The 18,268-nt window shown below is 36.2% G+C and overlaps 1 pseudogene across 1 annotated transcript; it reads left to right on the top strand.

Moving 5' to 3' along the window:
* Positions 1-6,175: 6,175 nt before the first annotated feature.
* LOC145136546 (wall-associated receptor kinase 2-like) lies at positions 6,176-9,237 on the top strand (annotated as a pseudogene). Its single transcript, XR_013720527.1, has 3 exons — positions 6,176-7,097; positions 7,199-7,372; positions 7,599-9,237. The product of XR_013720527.1 is annotated as a wall-associated receptor kinase 2-like (transcript).
* The last annotated feature ends 9,031 nt before the right edge of the window (positions 9,238-18,268 follow it).

The following is an 18,268-nucleotide window of genomic DNA, read 5'->3' as shown; positions in this document are numbered from 1 at the left end:
ACGTGGTGCACTCAATGTTACAGTCACCTAATCAATGTTCTGGTTAACCACACACGTTCCATCGATCTATGACAAACATCGAGTCACCCTTTGCCACCAATTCCAATCCCAACTTAGTGTGCCGGTTAACCACACACGCTCCACTAATTGTCTCGGCAAGGGTACAAAGTGTAATTCCATGGAACTGCATCAAGTTCACTTTTTCCTAAAGTAACTAAGATTTGGGAATTTTATAAAAGCGTGTTTAGTTACTTCGTATTTCATTATACTTTTAATGGAAGGTTGTGCCCTATCCTACCCGTTCGGCTAACGACCCTCCACTAGTCAAGAGTGCGGTGGTTAAGAGTGGATACCCAATGACGGTCATTTTACAGGCCGCTTCCTTAAACACCCCTTAGAGACCAGCTTCGTGAATGACGCCTACTAACGGTAAGACTGACTCTTTACTTATACATATATAATATTAGATTTTTAATTTTATATAAAGTATAAGGGTGTATTTTACACTTTTAAAATACTAGGTGGTCTAATTTAATAAATTATACCTTTTAATTTAATTAAATATAAACCATATCATTATGGATTTATTAACCCACTTTTAATTACACACTTAATTAATTTAATAAAACCATAAGGATGTGATTTGAACTTTTCAAAATACTAGGGTTTTAGTCAAATTTAAAATTTTTGAAAATTAAAACCTTTTAATTTTAAAAACTTTGATTTAATAATTATCTAAAATTAAAGAATTAATTTAAATTATTAAATCATGTAGGATTATTCATTTAAATTAAACAATTAATTTAACCTAATCCCTTTATCCCCTAAAATTCGAAATTTTGGGATGGGATAATTCAAGGATCTTTAATTGTCTACTTAAACATTTAAATGGATAATTACAAAAGATGGCATTATCCTAATCCTAAAATTTGGGAATCTTATCTTGGGGAGAAAGGCAAGGATTTCAATCCTTATCATGATTTCGAAAATCCCTAGGGTTAGGAAACCCTAAAATTTCGAAATCTTGAGGCCTAAGAAAAGGGTTTAAGAAACCCTAATAAAATTTCGAAAACTAGGATTAAGGAACCCTAATTTCGAAAATCCAATCCTTAGGGTTTATTAGCCATAAACCCTAATATGTCATGTTCATAATCTTGTATCAAATCCAATTGAAAACAAAACCAAAGTCTATGATACCACTGATGGGTTTTATACAAAACCAACAATCCTATGTGTGCATGCAACCCTAATTTGAGGATCTATGTTTTCACTATTAGACATACAAGCATTAAACACAAAAACTAGAAACCCTAGGAGGTACATGTAATTTTCGAAATTAACATATAATTAGGGTTAGGATACATACCTTTATTGTTATATTGTAATAACAATCAAATCCTTGAAGATCTTGAACTTTGGTAGCAAGCGCCACAACTGTCGCGCCTCTAATGGCTCACAAACAAACCTAGCAACCAAGGATTACTATGGAGAGAGAAGGGAAGTGGAAAATTCGGCCCTAGCCTCTCTTGGAGTGCCCTTAGACGAAATCCAACCCTATAAGGGTTTATATAGGTGATAAGGAAGGTTTAGGATAAAGCAGGTGTATCTTAGATAACCCTAATCCCTTAACTTCCTCCCTAAGGCTTCCAAGGCACCCTTAGAGCCCAAGGAAACCCTAGGACACTATAGATTTCGTTCCATCCCTCTAAGGGAGGTTCTAGAATGCTCAATGCTCAACTTTTGAACATTGTCACCTTTAGTCCCTGCAGTTTCAATTAATTCCTTTAATCCTAAAATTAATTTTTGATTAAATATTAATTAAACAATATGATTTCTCATTAATATATTATATCCATAATGCATTAATAAATTAATTTATTAACCAAGTGATAAATTAATAAATCATTCTTCTCTCTTCAACAATAATCCTATTCGATTACCAGGTTTGAAGGCAACCCAAAAGGACATTGCTACTATCAATTCAAGTACATACCAATTATAGTTATGAGCTTAGACACCTAATCCAACAATATTGGGATAATCTTCGCAGCGGTGTGAATTATCACAATCAATCCACGGATGTTTTATTTTCGCACTTTCACATCGAGAGACCACCCACCATGCCACCTCATTATCCATACATACCGACATGGGAGGAGCTTTGGTCGCAACAAGGAGATGGAGTCGGGCCGAGTGGGACAAGAGATGATGGAGATGATTATTGATATTTATCCTTTTTATTTTTAGTCATTTTCTTTTCTTAGTTATTTTGGTGCATTTAATTTTGTGTGTTTTTATTTTTGTTTGGTATGGTATGCCTTAAAACATGTAACCGAATGTGTGGTATTTGTTTTCTATTTTCCACCAATGGTTTGTTTTGTTCGCAGAATTATTAGAGTAACGATAGAGAAAAGAAAAAAAAGAGCGAGAAAAGCCGTGAGCATTAGAGAAAAGAATCGAAGCCCATAATTTTTTATTAGTGTGGGGTGACATCCGTATGAGAGAAGGTAGAGTAGAGAGAAGAAATAGTTCCATCAAAGAGTTCATTAAAACTGGGTCTTAATGAATTAAGAAGACAAGTGAAGATTACATTCATAAAAGACTTGTAAAGGAAATCTAATCTGTAAGCCCCCGGTTCTCACGACGTGAGTATATAATTCTAACGTCGTGAGGCCAGCACCATCGGGATTTCAAGAACGACTTGAACCAATATCACATCATGAGAAATTACTTCTTACATCGTGAGAAATCACAAATGGCATTTTATTTTCTCTTTTTTCAACATATAGTGTGGCGTATGCTTTCCCACATTGAGATGCGTTACTTTGAAGATTTATGCACCACACTTTTTGAAGATGCAAGTTTATGATTCACGTCTTTCCGGCACATTCATGAGTACAAATGAAGTCCAAGTTCCAATTATCTATTCAAGATGTTCAAGTTTTTCACACACTATCAGAAATCGATCTCGCCACTACTACCCCAAGAGAGTCTGTTCATTTTTCTCCCATTTTATTGTTTTTATAGTTTTATGCATACAATGAATGCATTGTATGAAATAAGTGTGTGGTATGGGGTCGAAAAAGGAATTTAAATTAAAAATTACTAGAAAAATTAAGAAATTTTATAGATTTGAAATAATAATCTAAGAATTAAATCTTGTAATAATTAAAAACTTAAGTTGTTAGTATTGTGTGGGATGATCCAATACGAGATCAAATGTTTAACTGAACCAAAATATGTTATAGTATATTTGTGACTTTCCATTTCTAGTGAAAAGTCATGAGATATGAAAGATAATCTGGTAGTTTGTACGATGTAATAAGTTTTGCAACGTGTACCTAAAATGTATCCAGGAGAACTTATGTAGTCATTGCACTTAGACTAATGTATCTAACCAATAAAGGTTGAAGTTAAGCTCCCTTGCTTAAGCATGTAGGATTTGAGGGAAAAAAGTGATATATATATATATATATATATATATATATATATATATATATATATATATATATATATATATAGAGAGAGAGAGAGAGAGAGAGAGAGAGATTACAAAAAAATCGAAAGAATTTTGGAGCTGTTAAAGTATGAAGATCAAAAGATCAAAAATTCTGAAGAATCAAAAATTAAACAAAAAGGTGTTGAATTCAAAGAAATTGAAAAGCAAATATCAAAGAAGAGATGAATTCGAAGAGCTCCATTGTGGTATCAAAGTTGTAATTCTTTATAGATATTATATATGCTTGGGTAGCTTAACCAAAAATACCTTGAGGTTAAAAAAGATTTTTGAGGATGAATTTGGAGGGTTGCAAAATGAGTGTTGTATAAACTAAGGGGTGAATGTTTATAAGGATTGTGAGTATTTAGGATTGGGAAGTATTTAGGAATTTAGACAAAAATATGCGCATTGGGGTCTTAGTATAATGGTTGGGTTCTAAATGGATTGTCTTATGTGATGTTGGTGATGAAAGTTTAACTTAAAAGATTAGTTTTGCTTAAGGGTAAGCAAAAGATAAGTGTGGGGTATTTTGATATTGCCATATTTATACAAGTATTTAGGCAATATTTTAATACATTTTAAGCAATATTTTGGTTAATTGGAAAGATATGTGATACTTATTGAATTAATTTATATTTTGCAGCCAAATAGGACACTCTTGAAGAATAAGGATTAGAAGTGACAAATATTGGAGCTTGGAAGGACCGGAGCTAAAATGAGAGTTTAGTGGAGCTTAAAAGAAGAAGATTCTAGTAAAAAACAAAGTCACATCGTGAGACATCTATTATCACGATGTGAGGAGCAATATTCTAGAAGATAGACAGCGGAAGCTAGTTTTGCTTGCCATACACGGATTACACTGAGATCACGACATGAGACTCTAATTATCACGACGTGAGGATGAATTTTCGAAAACTATATATCTCCCTTTGCTCATTCGAGTTGGGAAGTTGGAGAGGTGATATCTTTTGCACACATCAGGTAGTCATAGTTTTTGAGAATAAAGGAAGAAGAAAGACGTGTACGTAAGGAAAAGGAAGAAAAATATGAGGAGGAAAGTAACTTGGAGAAGAGAAATCGACACAAGAGGTAGTCGACTTGGAGATAAAGAAAAAGGTTGAGAGTCTTGCCTTGGTCAACAAGATAAGAGAAGGGGAGGAAAAGAGGGCTGACAATGAAGGCTTAGAGCTTCTACAGTGCATGTTTAGTGGGGGAATCGAATGAGATGACACACATAATTAGCATTCAATAGATTAAACTATACCAGTAGTATGTCATGTTGGCGTTTATTAATGGATATAGAGTTTAACGATCATTGAACTCTTCAATGGGAAAATGAATGTTTTTTAATAAATGATTTCATCATTTAAATATGTCTCGTTGAACTTTATAAAGTTCAATGCATTGTATGAAAAAGAAAATAGTAATAGTGTATGAAGAATAGATAGAGGATGTGGCAGTCAATTAAACTCTAAAGAGTTTATTGCATTTGTAAATTTCTTTAGGATCGATGTGAAGAATGTTCTAATACCATGTAAGAGAATATTGTAATTCATTCGTATTAATTATACAAGTTCAAATACCATAAGGAAAGTATAGATCAATACAAATACATCATATTTGAATATATAGAACTTTCAAGATTTTCTAAATGAAACATTTACCAATGTACATTTATATCATAGACAAAAGAAACAACAAAACATACAATAACATTATAACGCATCAATCGGCTACTTTTTTTTTAGATTATAACGCATCAATCGGCTACTGAAGTTGGATAAGATGGTGCTTTTACAAAAAAAAAATATACAATAAATGACATATTCCATTGAAAACGACTTTTAATAAATAGTTTTAATTTCTACTCCAATCATTGAGTCAAGCACATACATATTGCTCATAGGATTCTTTAATTAAAACACATTTACAATCAGATGTTGAATAACATTTTACATGTTCTGAAGATTGGAGGATTAAGTATATGATCATACGTTCAAATTATGTTGTAATTGGTAACTGTTAGTTATATAAAAACTTATTGTGGGGTTTTTTAAAATTTATTATTTTACGAATTACTAAATGATCATATTTTTTCTATAGAATGATTAACATTTTGAACCTTGAACAGAAAAACTTGTATGTTGAAAGAAAAAAAAAAATTGAACTGAATTGGAAGTCACCTGAAACTAGACTGCCGTCCTACAAAGACAGGAGAAATTGAAAAAAGTTGGACCGGATCGCCCGGTCCAAAAAAACCCTTTTTTTGTTCAAAAAACTGGACTATTTACTAGTCTTTGTTCCTCCTAGTTGCAAGAATCATTCATAAATTGAATACATTCGTGTAGTAGCAAAATCATGTTTCTTCTTTTGATGATTGTTTGTATATTTCACATTTCACCTATCCATATCATCTAAGCCATGTAGCCATTAATACCTTTGCTAGCAGCCATTGTGGACTCTGAGAAGGATCGATATCGTTGGCTGCATCTTCGTCGCTAATTTCTTATCGTGTCTATAGATTATTTCAGTTTTCTTTATCAGAATTTAATAATGAGTGGCCTACTTGATATTTATATCATTGTAAAACGTGGGTACCTTGTTACTGTTCAATGTCAATGGGAATTTTATATGTGCAATGTCAAAGGGAATTTTATAAAACCTTAAATACTTCTTTGCTAGATACTCCGATAAATCGTTTCAAACACAAACAAAAAAAGGTATCTGATCATACATACACAAGAAAATAGGAACATGCTTCTTCTTATCACACTTGTTCTTTTTGCTTTACGTTTCACCCCTACAGCCATGGCAAAGATAGCAAATCCAGGATGCCGAACACAGTGCGGGAACTTGACAATTGAATACCCTTTCGGCATAGACAAAGGCTGCTCCATAGACGAATCATTTGACCTGACCTGCAACTTGACTTCTAACCCCCCAAAGCTTTTCATCGGATCAGGCAACATTGAAATATACAATATGTCAGGACACGAGATGAAAATTTCCAATTCGATTGCTTTCAGATGCTACAACGAATCTGGAAGAGCAACTTATGAACTTATTGCATGGACTAACTTGGAGACCACCCCTTTCACTTTTTCACAGAAGAACAAGTTCACTGTCATTGGGTGCGATGATTCTGCTTTAATCACAGGGAGGAATGGACTCGATTTCACTAGTGGGTGTTTAGGGTTATGTAGCAAAGCAGGTGATGTACCTGTTGGGTACTGTTCAGGAAATGGGTGTTGTCAGACATCAATACCAAAAGGTCTCAAATTTTACAATGTTTCACTTGGCTCATTCTATAATCATGCAAGAGTGTTTTCATTCAATCCATGTGGTTTTGCGTTTCTTGGTGAGGAAGAGAGCTTTACGTTTGGTGGTGTACCTGATTTGTCTAATATGGATCTTGATGTTAAGATAGATAACAGTCTTCCCATAGTTGTTGATTGGGTAATTGGAGACAACAGGAATTGCACACAGGCTACAGAATGTAAGGGAAATAGCTTCTGCGAAGATGAAGACACTGGTGGGTATCGCTGCATCTGTAACAATGGCTACCAGGGAAATCCTTATCTTGATCCAGGCTGCGAAGGTCAGTTTCAGTTTTAGAGCACAATAATCTTCAAATACAGAAGCAAGTGTCATTTTTTGTATCGCTTTTTTTTTAATATGTGAATATATATCTCTTGCTAGACATCAATGAGTGTGAGGATAAAAGCAACATCAGCTGTTATGGCATTTGTATCAATACTCCAGGGAGCTACAACTGTACTTGTTTGAAAGGATACACTGGTGATGGAAAAATAAAAGATGATTGTCGACCTGATGCCAAAAATTCAAAGTTTCCAGCTGTCATATTCTCTGTAGGTATGTCACATATAATAACTACGTACAGCCAGTATATATAAGTGTCTTTGTATATATATAATCCGTTTTTTGCAATCTAATGTCTTAAGACTACTTCTAATGTGAAGATTTATTTTACAGTTCCTTCTGAAGCTTGTTCTCTTATTCTCATTTAAATTCACTTTTCTTCTATTAACCATTTAACATAACTATTAGTTGAAGAGTTTTCCTTTATTTTCAAATGTAGCTCTGGTGTTTGGCTTGCTAGCTATATTATCTGGGATAACTGGGATTTTCCTTGGCATAAGGAAAAGGAAACTCATAAAGCTACGAGAAAAATTTTTTGAGCAAAACGGGGCGTGTTTATGAAACAAAAGCTCAAGGCGACAGGGACTAGTGAAGCCGTGACTATGTTCACCACTGAACAGCTCCGAAAAGCAACTGACAACTATTCAGAGGAGCGAATTGTTGGGCGAGGTGGTTATGGTGTAGTATATAAAGGATTCTTACCAGATAATCGTGTTGTTGCAATAAAGAAGTCTAAAATAGTGGATGGGAGTCAATCTGAGCAATTCATTAATGAGGTCATGATCCTTACACAAGTCATCCATCGAAATGTTGTTAAGTTGTTAGGCTGTTGTTTGGAAGAGGAGGTACCAGTACTAGTTTATGAGTTCATATCCAATAACACGCTTTTCTATCACATTCATCATAAAGCGGGTGGAATGAGTTGGTTATCATGGGAGAATCGATTGAGAGTTGCTTCTGAAGCTGCATCTGCACTTGCATACCTTCATTCACAAGCTACTATGCCTATCATACATAGAGATGTCAAGTCTGCCAATATATTATTAGATGATAACTACACGACAAAAATATCAGATTTTGGTGCTTCAAGGTTGGTCCCTTTAGATCATGATCAAGTCACTACTCTTGTTCAGGGCACACTTGGGTACTTGGATCCTGAGTACTTCCACACAAGCCAATTAACTGACAAGAGTGACGTTTATAGCTTTGGTATGGTCCTTGCAGAACTAATTACTGGGAAAAAACCCCTTTGTGTAAGTAGAATCAATGAGGAGAAGAATTTAGCAACCTACTTTATCAAGTCCATGAAAGAAAACCGTTTCTTTCAGATTATTGAGCCACGAGTATTAAGTGAAGGGACTCTTGACCAGTTACAAGCAGTAGCTGAGCTCATAAAGAGATGCCTTGACTTACTAGGAGAAAATAGACCTACTATGAGAGAGGTGGCAATGGAGCTAGAGTGCCTGAGGAAGTTTACTACTCATCCATGGGTTAAACAACAAACACCAGAAGAATCTAGAAGCTTAATCCTAGAAGTGGAGCAATCTGATCTTTATGATGTCCCGTTAATTCCATATAGTACTAACGAATGGGAATCTTACTCGGGTATTACAGAAATGGCTTTTCAAGAAAACGAACCACGCTAAGTTTGTAGGGTGCTTCTTTTTTCTCTTTTTTTTTTTTTTTTTTTTTATAATAGTAGGTCACCCCAAAGTTGAAGCCGAATATGGGGGAACTCCTCCTTTTGAAGTGTTTTATCTCAAGTGATCACCGTTGGGCCACCTGGCTGGTGCTTCTTATAGTCTCAGTTGTTTGAAATCACATGATTTCTCAGAAAAATGTTATTAACATTTCAATTGTTGTCTTCATTGTGCGTGGTCTGAGTCTATACTTTTTTTTAATTCCAGTTTCTTTTCTGTCTTCAGAAAAGTTGTTCATATGTAGTTTAAGTGAGTTTGTCAGGTTCTTCCTTATGAACTCTTGTTGTGAACGTTAGTAGTTTGCTCGAGTTTGAGTCATGTAATAGTTTGTAAAATATTTGTCCACGATCTCTTAGACCAAGTATAAATTACTATGCACGTCACTCTTGAATTTTGTAGAAATCCCTTTTCCATGAGACCCTTGTTGTCCTCCCTCATTGAGGTCGAGGGTTCAAGTCTCGTCTGGTTCATAGGTGAAATTAGGAGTAGTAGATTAGATTTTCCGTTAAAAAAATGTATCGTTAAGTACGTGATGGAAGTTGTTTTAGTGCATTTGTAGATTGCTTACAATTATGAATTACAAAGAAAACTATGTATCTATATATTGACATCTATACATGCAACCCTAATTGAGGATTTTCACACTATCGATTAGAACTGTTCACTATTCGGATAAAACCGAATTATCCAATTGGATAATTTGGATTGGACTATTTGGTTCAGGTATTCGGATTTTTGGATTGGTTTTCAACAAAACCGAATTATTGTTTTGGATTTCGGATTGGTTTTAGTTTATAAAATAAGAACCGAATAGTCCAAAAAAACCGAATAAACATTTATTATTTATCTATTTATAATATATATCTATAGTTATTTATTAATTTTGTAATTTATTTTTTTTAATAGGTTCAAAACGTTTCACCCGTTAAAAAAAACATTAATATGCATTTTCTCTCAAAAGTTTTCTATGTACAAGATATTTAACTATAATATATCTTCGTATTAGTTGTTTATAAATTTCAAATCACAACTAAATAATTTGTTTTTGCTTCTTGTGTAAAGTTGGGTAATATTATATTTATATGTCGTTTTAAAATGTTTCGGTTTTTGAAAACAGAATTATAAAAACCGATCCAACTGAATTGTAATTGGATCAGATCGGATCGGATTTGAATTTAGTTTGGACTATTCGGATTCATGTTTTGAAAACCAAAATCAATTTGGATTCACTTGATTGGATCGGATCAAACCGATCCATCCAAACGAACACCCCTACTATCGATCATGGTATCAAGCCATACCATTCACAACCTACACTAGATCCCTAAACCATAAATAAATATAAAAAATCCCGCTTCCATATCCAACACACAATGTTGCCTTCTCCCAAAGCAACTGTCGTTGTCGCCGTCTTCCAGCCACCACCTCTGTGTGCAGCCGCCAAGACTATCTCATCATCAACATCTTCGATCCGACACCATCATCTTAATGCTCATATTCATTCGTCATTGTGGTTAGACTATCATATCATTTATTTCCCTCTCCCCACGGTTAGCTTATTTCTTATTATTTCCTGTCTCTATTGCACTTTTTTTTTCTCCGAGCAACATGACATCTCTGTTATCATCGAGAACCTCCATGGTATTGACTCCTATTGCTAGTCAACTAGTATTTTTCCTCACTAATGTTTACTCACAGTTTAGTTTTGAATAGTCTGTTGACGGCTCCAAATACAAACTTTGGCGTTGTATATTTCTTGATATATGCAAGGGTGATAATGTGACATCCCCAATTTCACGGCCAGAAAAGACCGGTTTCGTTTATGTTTTTTTAAAATAAAATCAGAGTAATCCTTTTTAAAGATGTTGCGGAATTTGTTCCCAAAACAAAACATGATAAAAGTTTGTCAAAACCTTTCTTTAAGAAATATAAGCCTTACAACAGTTATTTATAACCACTGGCCTATAATCCAAAAATCACTCATCATCATCATCCGACTATGCTCGGGGTCCACTACCTGTAATATAAAAAGCTAAGTGGGTCAGGCTTGGAAGCCTGGTGAGCATATAGGGTTTTCAACCCATAATAAATAATAAACTCTTTAAGTTTATCAATCAACAAATAATTTATTAATTTCATCAACCAAAAACAACCCTAATTACCCATTCCCGTTATCCTCACCTTACGTCCCTAAAACACCTATCACATGGGATCTAGCCTAAGGATTTTCATTAGGGGTGACAACATTGCTTCGGGGGTTCCTCAGCAATTTATGTCAAATAAGGCAACCAATGGGGTGACAACACTGCTTTCCTCAGCAATTTATGTCAAACAGGACAACCTAACATAAAACAACCAATAAGGTGACAACATTGCTTTCCTCAGCAATTTATGTCAAATAAGACAACCAATAGGGTGACAACATTGCTTTCCTCTGCAATTTATGTCAAATAAAACGAACACAGGGGTGACAACATTGCTTTCCCTCAGCAATTTATGTCAAATAAAACAAACACCGGGATGACAACATTGCTTTCCCTCAGCAATTTATATCAAATAAAACAAACACCGGGGTGACAACATTGCTTTCCCTCAGTAATTTATGTCAAATAGGCACGAAGTCACATCGTCGCCAGGGTTTATCTAATAGGCACGAAGTCACATCGTCGCCAAGGTTTATACCACAAGCACTAAGTCCATAGGTGTCAACGTACTAAATACATAGCTACCAACGTACATCTATACTATACTAAATTCATAGCTACCAACGTACATCTATACTGTACTTTTATCCCTCATACTTTATCTACCCATGTTTTACCCAACATATTTGAAGATAAAATATATATACATTTTAAATCATTTTAAACATGTATAAAACATTCATTCAACACCCATCTCGAATAAACAAACAACATATATACACATAGCACGTATTTTATATAAAATATTTCATATCTATGTGTAAGATGAAAGTGACTACACACTCACCTGATTTAATGAAAATCGGGCAGCAATTCGTTTCCTAAAACGATCGTTTCGAATAAAACCGGGAGTTTTATTGAGAAACCGGGCTCTGCGAAGGGTCGGGCTTCAAAACCGAAAAGATAAATTTTCCGGGTCTTCGGGCACTTCGGGGCGTATTCCGGGGGTTATAATCAATACCGGGGCTTCGGGGGACGTCAAAATGGTGAAAATATTGAAAAAAGGGTGAAAAATGTCAAATCTTAAATTCTAGCCGGGAGGGTTCGCACCCTCCTATTTATAGCAGCGAGGGTTGGATCCGAAGCGAGGAGGGAGGGGCACGTGTCTGCGAGGCTTGGACCAGGTGGCAGCAGGGCGAGGCTCGGACGGACAGCTGCGAGCTTCGGATTGGTCGGATGACGCGGCTTCTTGCTTCGGATCGGGTCAGCAGCCTTGGTCGAATCAGGAGCCAACACGCAGGTCGGATCACGAGGAAAGCATGCGAGATCACGTGACGACTTCGGACACCTGTGCGACACGCGTCGCTTCTCGGACGTGCCACGCAGCAGCTTCGGACACGTGGCCAACTCAGAGCGAGGGTGACGTGGCAGCACTATTCATGCGAAATTTCTCGAAAAATGTGCTCAATCTTGTAAAATCCATAACTTTCTCATACGGGCTCCGTTTTTGACGTTCTTTATATGCACGCGTAGAGAAAATTATGCTCTACAACTTTCGTTTAGACTTCGTAGGAAAATTTTGACTTTATTTTTATATTATTATTTTTAACAGACCGGGACTGGAAAATCCGTTAAAAATTCATAACTTCTTCATCCGACGTCCGTTTTCGTCAGACTTTTTACCGTTGTACTACTATTATTGACATTCGATTCTCGTTTAGGTTGTGTTGGCCTTAAAATCACTCGATCTAAAATTCGAGTTTTTAGTTGTCTACTGCTAAGCTGAAACTTAGAAAAATCATAACTTCCTCATACGAAGTCAGATTTTGGCGTTCTTTTTATCGAACTTCTCGGTTTAACGAATACTACGACTTTCATTTAGATCACTAAGGCTAAAAAGTAGTTTATCAAAAACCCACTTTTTACGACATTCGGCACCGTGTCGGTTTGTCGCGAAACTTGGACAAGTCATAACTTCTTCGTTATAACTCGGATTTCGGCATTCTTTATATATCCGTAATCCTTGTCACGACCACTACAACTTTCTTAATAAATATCGTCTTTATCTAATATTTATTTTCGACGCTCATTTTTTAGTCTTAATTAATTAAACCCTAATAATTAAGCATAAAACACATAATATTCACATAATTCCTTTTCATTTCTCCAAAATGAGTCACAAAGGTTAACCTAGACTATCATGTCAATATTAATGCCTAGCCTACAAACACGGGCATTACAGATAAGGTTCATGGTCATATTATCAGTAAATCCCAACCACAAAATGATGAAGATGAGGATTGGGCATCTATTAATTCTCGGATAAAGTCTTGGTTTTATTCTACTTGCGATGCTAATCTTATACACATAATATCTACTTATAGTTATACTAGTTATACTATGAATGACTTATGGGACAAGCTAGATGGGTTCTAAATCTTCGATCGCGCCACATGTTGTCTTCAGTCAAGTCTGATAGAGTAACAACCCATGTAGCCGTTGTTACCACTGCTACATAGCAGTCTCCTGTTGATGTCTTTGGTTCGCTCTAGAAACGTCAAGCTGTTTTCCGACAGCCCTACAGCAGCCCCAACAATTATTATACTTCGGTAAACAACAATAGCCTTACAAGGCCTCGTTTCAACCCGAACAGGGGCGAATGCACGAATTGATATTAGGTGTTGCCAAATTTTTTTTTGGTCGAACATAATATAAAACCAAAAAATAATTCATTACGTCTAATACAAAAATCCATTATATAAAAAGTTAAAAACATAAATGAACTATTACAATTTAAATTTGTCCTCTTCGTGCAAACATCTTTTGAAACCGCTCCATTACTTTTTCATTCTCAACTTTCACAAGTGCTTCGGTCTCAACATTGCAAAGCAACACGTCGTTCAAAAAGTCATCACCAATTTTGTTGCACAAGTCGGTCTTCAAGAGCTTCATCTTCGAAAAACATTTTTCTACACTTGTGGTCGCTACAAGTAATATCAAAGCCAACTTTAAAAGCTTATAAACCAAATGATAAGAGCGATGTTTCCCCGTACTGGACATCAAATGAGAAAGGTAGGAATTTCCTTTCAAACTAGTGAAGCGCTCATCTTTGATGCAAGAGTGATAAAATATCTCAAGTTGTCCTTCAAGGCCTATCATATCCGAATCATCAAAGTCATACTTGTAAAACTTACCCAACTTCTATAACTTTGATTTGTCACATTGTGTAAATGACTCACAAGGGCTTAAAGCACCCATGTATTCTAGTAACTGGGTGGTTGTTTCATTAAATCGATCCCAATATTATGTAAGTTGCATATCTACCACCATGTTAAAGATTTCAACCTCAAAATGAAATCTATTAGTCTTTGTGGTCTTACGGTTTCTCGCACCAACATACAAATCTTCCATATTCAAAGTATCAATATTGTGTGTTTGACACAAAGAAGATATCTTTGGTAAAATGCTAGCAAACCCCGTGTTTCTTAAAGATTCCAATGCCTTCATTGTCCCTATAACCATCGAAGCCGCTTCAAAAATGTCTAGATCTTTTCTTTGAAGTTGATTTGATAATGTACCCGTGAGGCGTAAAATGCCATACATCATATATATAAGTAAAACACGAACTCATATGATTTAAAATATGCTAAGATTCTGGAAGCTTGTTGACGGTTTGCCAATGACCCTCCATCCTCTTTCACAAAATCTAAAACAACAAGAACATCCGCAAACTTGTGAGTGTGTTGAAATGTGAACCCCATATTGTATCTCCCGCTCAAACAAGTGTAGTCTTGTCACAACCCGAAATTAATGTCCTGTAAAGTCAAACACAACAACCAAAGGTCAAATTTATAGGTTTCTAAGCCTAGTATAAGTCAGGGTTGTGTGTTAGGAAGTGAACCACTAAGGAAACGAGTTAGGAGTATTGCATTTGGACCATAAACCTCATCAAGTGAGGTTCACGGTCGTGAACCCTCCTTAGGCCGTGAACTCACCATATATATATATATATATATATATATATATATATATATATATATATATATATATATATATATATATATATATATATATATATATATATATATATGTGTGTGTGTGTGTGTGTGTGTGTGTTTGGGTCGTTTATCCTTCATTTCTTCTTTCTTGGCCGTGAACCAACCCATTCTCTCTCAAGTATCATACTCAAGAACACCCTTTTCTTCCCTTAAACACTCCTTTTATTTTGCATCTTTTTGGTATACCACGAAAGGCCTTCAAACACTCACCAATCAACAAGATCTCCAAGTGTTCTTCACATCTTTTGGGCCGTGAACCCTTCAAACCTTCAAGGGTCGTGAACCCTTCACGGCCGTGAACACATCAAGCCCAGCCGTGAACTCCCTTTCAGCCTCCTAACTTGCTTCTAACACTCCTTTGGTGAGTTATTCTTTCATCCTAGGTTGTTTGCTAAACACATGTGTGGTTAGATTCACTAATTTCATGCCTATATGTATCATTATATGTGATTTAGGACTCGTTTGTGCTTCGGAACTTCACTCGTGAAACTTATCATCCTATATCATATCTTCAATCGCATCTCCAACATAAGGTGAGTTCATACCCCCTTGTCTTTCCAAACTTTTTAATTGTTTTAGGCGGGGGGGGGGGGGGGAATACAAGTAAAACACAAGAAATGTTGTGTTTTAAAATATAAATTACTTATTATGTCTATCTTACCATTGAACTGTATTTAAAACATGAAACTTAGTAAAACATGGAAAATGAGCTTATAAACTATAATAAGTATAGTTTATGGAATAAAAGGATCTTTTTATAAACTTATATGTTATTTATAAAAAGGGTTTTCGCAATATTACTTGTAAAGTCGTTAATCTAGTTTGTGAGACACGTCTTCGAGTACTTACATATGTATTAGTGGAAGTCTACCCTTATGAACCAGAGTCTCCTTGAGGCAGAGCGTGAGTTTGTGTATAGATCTATATGGGACCAAAAATCTCACACCTCTATTGTTAGCTACAGTTGGACCGGCAGGTCTGCGGGTGACAAAGTCATAAATGATATTGGCGTCCGTTACATGTCGTATCCATTAGTATGGTCATAAAACTCACAAGTAGATAACAAACGATATATTTACGTAGTAATATACTTTTTCCGGAACAACCACGTCTTCATCCAGTATAACTTATCAACAAAAACTAGATATCATTTAAGTAAGTATAGGAATTATACTTGTGCTTTTCGATCTTGGAACGAGTAAGACTACAAATTGGTTTTATAGAAAATATAGGATTTTCTATGGTAAACATCGTTATTTCTAAAGTAATCAGTATTTCAATAGAACTTTCTGAATATAACGTTTCACATTGGAGCAACTGAAATTAAGAACCTTTTTACAAAAGATTCAAACAGTTGTCGACAATCTAGTATAACTAAGTGATTGTAGAAGAAACTATTGTGGTTATCATTTTACTAAAGAAAATATAAGCTTTTCTTAAAAGAATATTTTCATTATATTTCAAAGAACTATTACAGTTAACTCTGTAAGCACCTGGTGAATACATTAGGGTTATATATGTAACGACGTAATTTTTCAAAACAATTTTTCATTTTTAAAACATACTTTCATTCACATAGTAATCATAAAAACATAATGTGTCCACTGTAACATAACAGAACATGTCCCAAGATCTCAATATCATAAACTCATAAGTGTGTACCGATCATGCCGGCGCCTTCCCGCGATCCTCGCTAGTACCTGAAACACATCACACAACAACTGTAAGCATAAATGCTTATTGAGTTCCCCAAAATACCACATGCAACACATACGCCACTCGAGGCTACAATACGACCCTCCGGTCGATGTGTCTCAGCGGGACCCTCCAGTCCCGTAGCTCGTTGGACCCTCTGGTCCGGTCATGGCTCGTTGGACCCTTCGGTCCGGTCTGTATCGTTGGAGCCTTCGGTCCGGTCTATATCGTTGGACCCTCCGGTCCGGTCTATACAACACATAACATGCATATATCACATAACACAAAATCTCATATATACACCTAGCACACAAGACCCTCCGGTCTACACATAGATACCACTCTAGGTAATGTATAGTGAGAAGACTCACCTCAATGAAGTCGGATAGACTCTCGTGCTCAACGTCCCGACCTAGCCTCCTCCTATTAATCAAATAACATTCCCGATCAATACTCTCTCATGATCTCATCCCTACAGACTGGGTAGAAGGCCATTCTACCCTTCCCTGAACTCTCCTAAATCAGTCTTAACCAGAATCCTAAAGTCAACGAAAGTCAACAGTCAACTTTGACCCAACTCGTCGAGTGCACAAAGGCGACTCGGCGAGTCCATGTGGGTCCTCTGAATCCTTTCAGTCTCTCTTGGCTCGTCGAGTCATCCTCCCACTCGACGAGTTACACCTGTCATGAATCGCGGGGCAACCCCGACTCGACTCGTCGGGTCCGCTCATGGACTCGGCGAGTTCGTTCCATGCTCACACTCAAATGACCTTCTGAGGTCAGATCTGTTCCTCTAATCCATAGATCTAACCTTCCCAAGCTCAATAAACACGTAAAGGTTCGAACTTGATACTCATGCAACGTCCAAATGACTCTACTCGATGATTTAGCCCCAAATACAACATCCTAAGTCCATTTCTTCCATAACTCCTCATAAAGAAAGATGGAATAAGCTCTCTGGACCACTATGGATCCAGATCTGAAGTCTAACATGATAGGGGACCATATTCCCAACAAATCAACCCAATAAAGGGTATAGAAAACCCTAGATCCATGGATTCTTTAACAAAACAGAAAGAGGGTTGATATACTACCTCAAGGATGATGTCCTCTGCTTGCAATCCACAAATAAGCAACCTCCTTGGCCTCCTCTAAGCTGGAATCAACTTCTTCTTGCAAAACCAACCCACAAAGGTCCAATAATGGCTTTTTCTCTCTCACAAACGCTCAAGCACTATTAGGGTTTCTCTCAAGGGTCTGGTAGCCGCAAATGGTGGCTATAAGGGTCCTTAAATAGGTCCCAAACACGAGAAATTAGGGTTTCATTAAACAGCGTGGACTCGCCGAGTCCACGTATGGACTCGCCGAGTCCACGTATGGACTCGCCGAGTCCTTCATTAAATCAGACCAAAACATGCGCGATCCCACTCGGCGAGTCTGAGCGCCTACTCGTCGAGTCCCTCTCTAAAATTCAATATAATACTTAAAAATGAGATACCTGGGAATCTGGAT

This window comes from Lactuca virosa, chromosome 9, assembly GCF_052849685.1.
Source record: "Lactuca virosa cultivar CGN04683 chromosome 9, Lactuca_virosa_CGN04683_v6, whole genome shotgun sequence".
Taxonomy (NCBI): Eukaryota; Viridiplantae; Streptophyta; class Magnoliopsida; order Asterales; family Asteraceae; genus Lactuca; species Lactuca virosa.
The sequence above is the reverse complement of the archived record's forward strand: the minus strand, read 5'-3'. Positions and strand labels throughout refer to the sequence as shown.